Here is an 8400-nt window from a genome sequence, read left to right as displayed (position 1 = left end):
CCACCCTAACCTGCACATCCCCGGGCACTATGGGACAATTTAGCACGACCAATCCACCCTAACCTGCACATCTCTGGGCACTATGGGACAATTTAGCACGGCCAATCCACCCTAACCTGCACATCCCTGGGCACTACGGGACAATTTCCCACGGCCAAACCACCCTAACCTGCACATCCCTGGACACTATGGGACAATTTAGCACGGCCAATCCACCCTAACCTGCACATCCCCGGGCACTATGGGACAATTTAGCACGACCAATCCACCCTAACCTGCACATCCCTGGGCACTATGGGACAATTTAGCACGGCCAATCCACCCTAACCTGCACATCCCTGGGCACTACGGGACAATTTAGCACGGCCAATCCACCCTAACCTGCACATCCCTGGGCACTATGGGACAATTTAGCACGGCCAATCCACCCTTCCCTGCACATCCCTGGGCACTATGGGGCAATTTAGCACGGCCAATCCACCCTAACCTGCACATCCCTGGGCACTATGGGGCAATTTAGCACGGCCAATCCACCCTAACGTGCACATCCCTGGGCACTATGGGACAATTTAGCACGGCCAATCCACCCTAACGTGCACATCCCTGGGCACTATGGGACAATTTAGCACGGCCAATCCACCCTAACCTGCACATCCCTGGGCACTATGGGACAATTTAGCACGGCCAATCCACCCTAACCTGCACATCCCCGGACACTGTGGGGCAATTTAGCATGGCCAATCCACCCTAACCTGCACATCCCCGGGCACTATAGGACAGTTTAGCACAGCCAATCCACCCTAACCTGCACATCCCTGGGCACTATGGGACAATTTAGCACGGCCAATCCACCCTAACCTGCACATCCCTGGGCACTATGGGACAATTTAGCATGGCCAATCCACCCTAACCTGCACATCCCTGGGCACTATGGGACAATTTAGCATGTTCAATCCACCCTAACCTGCACATCCCTGGGCACTATGGGACAATTTAGCACGGCCAATCCACCCTAACCTACACATCCCTGGGCACTATGGGACAATTTAGCACGGCCAATCCACCCTAACCTGCACATTCCTGGGCACTATAGGACAATTTAGCACGGCCTATCCATCCTAACCTACACATCCCTGGGCACTATGGGACAATTTAGCACGGCCAATCCACCCTAACCTGCGCATCCCTGGGCACTATGGGACAATTTAGCACGGCCAATCCACCCTAACCTGCACACCCCTGGACACTATGGGACAATTTAGCACGGCCAATCCATCCTAACCTACACATCCCTGGGCACTATGGGACAATTTAGCACGGTCAATCCACCCTAACCTGCACATCCCTGGACACTATGGTGCAATTTATCATAGCCATTCCATTCTAACCTGCACATCCCTGGGCACTACGGGACAATTTAGCACGGCCAATCCACCCTAACCTGCAAATCTTTAGACTATGGTAGGAAACCCATGCAGATACAGGGAGAATGTGCAAACTCCATACAGACAGTTGCCTGAGGCTGGAATCAAAGCAGAGTCTCCGGTGCTGGGAGACAGTAGTGCTAACCACTGAGCCACCATTTATTTGATTTATTGACCGTCCTCCTGAAGGGGGTGGTGGTATATGCTGAGTGTTTTGGTTGTGGGCCCTCCTTGGCTACAACTAACTGTCAGTTCACCACTTCCTTGCCTGGTGGGTGGGGCCCGGGGGTAGAAGTGTCTCTAAATCACCCCCCAAAAAGAAAGAATTCTTCCTCTCTCCCTCAGAGGACACACAGTTGACATGACTGTCCCATAAAACGTACACAAAGACAGATTAGGCTGTGGGAATGTCGTGCCTGAAGATATGGGGCGGGGGTGTTTGGGGGTAAGTTCAATTAGACATTCAAGATGGTTATTTAGATAGAAACTGGGTGTGTGTGCAAGGAGATTTTGGCTGTGGGCAACAATAAATGTTTGAAGAGCTGGTGCCAAGGGGGTCAACTTCCCAGGGTTTCCCTACCACACCCTTCATCCTCCTTTACAACCTTCTGCACTTGAAATAACTGCAAAGAGGCTGGTATCCCACCACCAAGTCACCCTTTATTTACTTGTACGCACTGGCCATAGCTATCTTGCTGGGAGTCAGGTCCCTGAACTGAGGAGATTCTAAATTTTCTGGTTGTATTTTATTAAGTCATTTATTGCCATTCCACACTTTATTGAAGGTTGCAACATCAACAGATTGTACATAATCCTCAAATGCAACAACAGATTCTTCCAGCCTATCTGTGCCCACATTGTCACCTTCAACTACACATTGCATCTGTAGCTCTTTGATTTTTTTTTTCCCCAGCACCCATGGTGTGTGTGTGTGCAGGTGTGGGACACAGTGAAAGACACAAAGTGCACGAATCTTTATTCAAATTTCCACCACCAGGATGATAGGAAAACACCCGGGTGGCCAGTGACAAGCACTGCCCTTCACATCAGAGGGCAGTGCTGTGTGATCAAAACAGTGAAGGGGAGGGTAGGGACTAAATCAAAATAGAGTTGGAGGGAGAAATGATGCACTCCACTCCCTGCGGCGCCCACCTCTCCCTGAACAACTCCAGGGTGTTGGTGGACACCGCGTGCTCCTTCTCCAAGGACACCCGGGCTCTAACGTAACCGCGGAAGAGGGGCAGGCAGTCGGCCCTAACGACGCCCTCCACGGCCCGCTGCCTGGACCTGTTGATGGCCAGTTTGGCCAGGCCCAGGAGCAGAACCACGAGGAGATCTTCAGACCTGCCCTCCTTCCTCCGTACCGGGTGCCCAAAGATCAGGAGCGTGGGACTGAAGTGCAGCCAGAAACAGAGGAGAAGGTTTTTCAGGAAATCAAAAAGGGAGTGCAAACGCCCACACCCAATATACACGTGGTCCACGGACTCCACAGCCTGTAGCTCTTTGATTTTTTTTTTTTTATATATTTTTTTTTTAACCCCCCCCACACTACCACCTAAGTGCGGTAGTGTTTATTTTTTTCCCCAGCACCCATGGTGTGTGTGTGCAGGTGTGGGACACAGTGAAAGACACAAAGTGCACGAATCTGTATTCAAATTCCACCACCAGGAAGATAGGAAAACACCCGGGTGGCCAGTGACAAACACTGCCCTTCACATCAAAGGGCAGTGTTGTGTGATCAAAACAGTGAAGGGGAGGGTAGGGACTAAATCAAAATAGAGTTGGAGGGAGAAATGATGCACTCCACTCCCTGCGGCGCCCACCTCTCCCTGAACAACTCCAGGGTGTTGGTGGACACCGCGTGCTCCTTCTCCAAGGACACCCGGGCCCTAACGTAACTGCGGAAGAGGAGCAGGCAGTCGGCTGTAGCTCTTTGATTTTTTTTTCTCTCTCTTTTTTTTGTTTCTTTTTTTTCTCTTTTTTTTCCCCCTTTTTAACCCCCACACTACCACCTAAGTGCGGTAGTGCTTATTTTATTCCCAGCACCCATGGTGTGTGTGCGTGTGTGCAGGTGTGAGACACAGTGAAAGACACAAAGTGCACCAATCTTTATTCAATTTCCACCACCAGGAAGATAGGAAAACACCCGGGTGGCCAGTGACAAACACTGCCCTTCACATCAAGGGACAGTGCTGTGTGATCAAAACAGTGAAGGGGAGGGTAGGGACTAAATCAAAATAGAATTGGAGGGAGAAATGATGCACTCCACTCCCTGCGGCGCCCACCTCTCCCTGAACAACTCCAGGGTGTTGGTCGACACCGCGTGCTCCTTCTCCAAGGACACCCGGGCCCTAACGGAAGAGGGGCAGGCAGTCGGCCCTAACGACCCCCTCCACGGCCCGCTGCCTGGACCTGTTGATGGCCAGTTTGGCCAGGCCCAGGAGCAGACCCACGAGGAGGTCTTCAGACCTGCCGTCCTTCCTCCGTACTGGGTGCCCAAAGATCAGGAGCGTGGGACTGAAGTGCAGCCAAAAACAGAGGAGAAGGTTTTTCAGGAAATCAGAAAGGGAGTGCAAACGCCCACACCCAATATATACATGGTCCACGGACTCCACAGCGCCACAGAACAAGCAGTTGGCTGTATCTCTTTGATTTTTTTTTTATTTTATTAAACAAATTACAAAACAGTTTACAAAAAACATTGACAGCTGTACACAAAAGACAGCAATTTTACAAGGGAGAGGAGCAGCAAAGCTAGGCCCCGAACCATACCGTTCAACCATTTTACAGGGAGAGGAGGACAAACCTCAAATCCCAGTTCCACGTATGACAAGACAGTGACAATGACATTTGTACATTAGACAATACCGTTACATACAAAAGTGCAGACAATACAGACCCAGCAAGCCCCCGCCCCTCCCACCTTCCGACCACTAAGGCAGCCCGCCCCTACCCACCTTCCGGTTCTCGGTCCACCCCATGCCCCTTCCAGTTCTCGGTCCGCCCTGACACACCTTTCGACCACCTCTAGGACAGCCCGCCCTGGTACCCGCCCAGGGTGACAGCAGTCAGGACGGCCTATCCCTGTAGCTCTTTGATTTTTTTTTTCCACGGACTGTATTCACATTTCATTTTTTTTTTCTTTTTTTTTCTTTTTAACCCCCACACTACCACCTAAGTGCGGTAGTGCTTATTTTCCTGTAGCTCTTTGATCAAAATAGAGTTGGAGGGAGGAATGATGCACTCCACTCCTGTTTATTTTTTTTTTATTTTTTTTTAAACCCCCACACTACCACCTAAGTGCAGTAGTGTTTATTTTAATCTCCTGTTAATTTTTTTCTTTTTTTTCTTGTTTATATTTTTTTTCCAATTTTTTTTTCCTTATTCCCTGACAACTACCTTAGTCCCCGTTTTTTCTTTTTTTTCTTTTTTTTCCCCCACACTACCACCTAAGTGCAGTCGTGTTTATTTTAATCTCCTGTTAATTTTTTCTTTTTTTTTCATTTTTTTAAACTGTTGTTTATTTTTTTTTGTTTTTTTGCACACATTGCTGCAAAGGGCTGGAGAGCCCAAGGCACTGAGTGTATTTAATTTTTTTTTTTTCTTTTTAACCCCCACACTACCACCTAAGTGCGGTAGTGCTTATTTTCCTGTAGCTCTTTGATTTTTTTTTATTTTATTAAACAAGTTACAAAACAGTTTACAAAAAACATTGACAGCTGTACACAAAAGACAGCAGTTTTACAAGGGAGGGGAGCAGCAAAGCTAGGCCCCGAACCCTACCGTTCAACCATTTTACAGGGAGAGGAGGACAAACCTCAAATCCCAGTTCCACGTGTGACAAGACAGTGACAATGACATTTATACATTAGACATACAAAAGTGCAGACAATATTGACCCAGCAAGCCCCCGCCCCTCCCACCTTCCGACCGCTCTAAGGCAGCCCGCCCCTACCCACCTTCCGGTTCTCGGTCCACCCCATGCCCCTTCCAGTTCTCGGTCCGCCCTGACACACCTTTCGACCACCTCTAGGACAGCCCGCCCTGGTACCCGCCCAGGGTGACAGCAGTCAGGACGGCCTATCCCTGTAGCTCTTTGATTTTTTTTTTCCACGGACTGTATTCACATTTCATTTTTTTTTTCTTTTTAACCCCCACACTACCACCTAAGTGCGGTAGTGCTTATTTTCCTGTAGCTCTTTGATCAAAATAGAGTTGGAGGGAGGAATGATGCACTCCACTCCTGTTTATTTTTTTTTTATTATTTTTTTAAACCCCCACACTACCACCTAAGTGCAGTAGTGTTTATTTTAATCTCCTGTTAATTTTTTTTCTTTTTTTTCTTGTTTATATTTTTTTTCCAATTTTTTTTTTCCTTATTCCCTGACAACTACCTTAGTCCCCGTTTTTTCTATTTTTTCTTTTTTTCCCCCACACTACCACCTAAGTGCAGTCGTGTTTATTTTAATCTCCTGTTAATTTTTTCTTTTTTTTCATTTTTTTAAACTGTTGTTTATTTTTTTTTGTTTTTTTGCACACATTGCTGCAAAGGGCTGGAGAGCCCAAGGCACTGAGTGTATTTAATTTTTTTTTTTTTTCTTTTTAACCCCCACACTACCACCTAAGTGCGGTAGTGCTTATTTTCCTGTAGCTCTTTGATTTTTTTTTTTTTTTTTCCCCTTTAACCCCCACACTACCACCTAAGTGCGGTAGTGCTTATTTTCCTGTAGCTCTTTGATGCCATAGCCAGGGCTTTCCTGATTGGTCCAGGCTTAAAACCCCAAACAAGGATCTCGTAGTCAACAAGATCCACCTGATTCCAATCACTACACTGCCATAACTTGATTAGTAAGGGGATCAAGGTTAACGGGGGAAGCAAGCAAATGGGGTTGAGAAACATCAACGGTTGGTGGGGGCGGGGAAGGAGTTGAGTTATGACAGTGCATTAAGTATAGGAGTTGGAACATCATGTTGCAGCTGAACTGGACATTGGTTAGGCCACTTTTAGAATACTGCATTCAGTTCTGGTCTCCTTGCTTTAGGAAGGATGTCGTGACATTTGAAAGGGTTCAGAAAAGATTTACAAGTACGTTGCCAGAGTTGGAGGTTTAAGCTATAGGGAGAGGCTGAATAAGCTGGGGGTGCTTTTCCCTGGAGCTTTGGAGGCTGAGGGGTGACCCTGTAGAATTTTCTTTAAAAGTACAGGACATTGGTTAGGCTATTGTTGGAATATTGCGTGCAATTCTGGTCTCCTCCCTATCGGAAAGATGTTGAGAAACTTGAAAGGGTTCAGAAAAGATATACAAGGATGTTGCCAGGGTTGGAGGGTTTGAGCTATAGGGAGAGGCTGAACAGGCTGGGGCTGTTTTCCCTGGAGTGTCGGAGGCTGAGCGGTGACCTTATAGAGGTTTACAAAATTATGAGGGGCATGGATATGATAAATAGACAAAGTCTTTTCCCTGGGATCAGGGAGTCCAGAACTAGAGGGGCATAGGTTTAGGGTGAGAGGGGAAAGATATAAAAGAGACCTAAGGGGCAACTTTTTCCTGCAGAGGGGGGTACGAGTATGGCATGAGCTGCCAGAGGAAGTGGTGGAGGCTGGTACAATTGCAACATTGAAGAGGCATTTGGATGGGTATATGAATAGGAAGGGTTTGGAGGGATATGGGCCGGGTGCTGGTGGGACTAGATTGGGTTAGGATATCTGGTCGGCATAGACAGGTTGGACCGAAGGGTCTGTTTCCATGCTGTACATCTCTATGACCTGTGGGGCATGGATAGGGTGAATAGCCAAGGTCTTTTCCCCAAGATAGGGGAGTCCAAAATTAGGGGGCATAGGAAAGATTTGAAAGGGATCTAAGAGGAAACTTTTTCATGCAGAGGGTGATGCATGTATGGATTGAACTGCCAGAGGAAATGGTGGAGGCTGGTATAATTACATCTAAAAGGCATCTGGATGGGTATATGAATAGGAAGGGTTTAGTGGGATGGGGGCCAAATGCTGGCAAATGGGACTAGATTAGGCTATCTGGTCAGCATGGAAGGGTTTGTTTCCATGTTGTACAATGGCAGAGCAGACTTGCTGGGCAAAATGGCCTAATTCTGCTCCTAAGTGTTATTGTCTAACACTTGTGTCATTCTAGGTTAATTACCAAGGTAAAAAAAACAATGACTACAGATGCTGGAAACCAGAGTCCAGATTAGAATGGTGCTGGAAAAGCACAGCAGTTCAGGCAGCATCCGAGGCTGCCTGAACTGCTGTGCTTTTCCAGCACCATTCTAATCTAGGTTAATTACCAGCATGGGTGGCACAGTGGTTAGCACTGCAGCCTCACAGCGCCAGAGACCCGGGTTCAATTCCCACCTCAGGTAACTGTCTGTGTGGAGTTTGCACATTCTCCCCGTGTCTGCGTGGGTTTCCTCCCACAGTCCAAAATTGTGCAGGTTAGGTGAATTGGCCAGGCTAAATTGCCTGTAGTGGTAGGTGAAGGGGTAAACGTAGGGGAATGGGTCTGGGTGGGTTGCTCTTCGGAGGATCGGTGTGGACTTGGTGGGCCGAAGAGCCTGTTTCCACACTGTAAGTAATCTAATCATGAGATAAACTGCTCTGCTTGCCAGGACGTAAAGAACTTTCCCAGAGAAGAGTTCACCTTTCCTCTACACACGTCCACATTGGTGCATATATGGGAACAGACTCCACCCTTTCAGCCTGCTCCACCATACAGTAAGGTCACAGCTGATGGTTTAACTCTGGCACGCACAGCCCAAGAGTTGGTTGGGTGGTTGGGGGAGAGCGGTTCATCTGGGGCTTTCCAGAATGGGCAGCTGGAACAGCTAAGTCATTCTTGCAGAGAGCCAGCAAGTACGTGTTTAAAAACAATCGCCTCCTTCTACAGGGCAACGATTCTGTGAGGAGCACTTCCAGTCTTTAAATATGTTCCCGGGCAATATGTCTCCTCTTCCAACAGCAGTCAAC

Source organism: Chiloscyllium plagiosum, unplaced genomic scaffold (assembly GCF_037043375.1).
Source record: "Chiloscyllium plagiosum isolate Xiang-an unplaced genomic scaffold, Cpla_swu_hap1 HiC_scaffold_46, whole genome shotgun sequence".
Lineage (NCBI taxonomy): Eukaryota > Metazoa > Chordata > Chondrichthyes > Orectolobiformes > Hemiscylliidae > Chiloscyllium > Chiloscyllium plagiosum.
The sequence above is the reverse complement of the archived record's forward strand: the minus strand, read 5'-3'. Positions refer to the sequence as shown.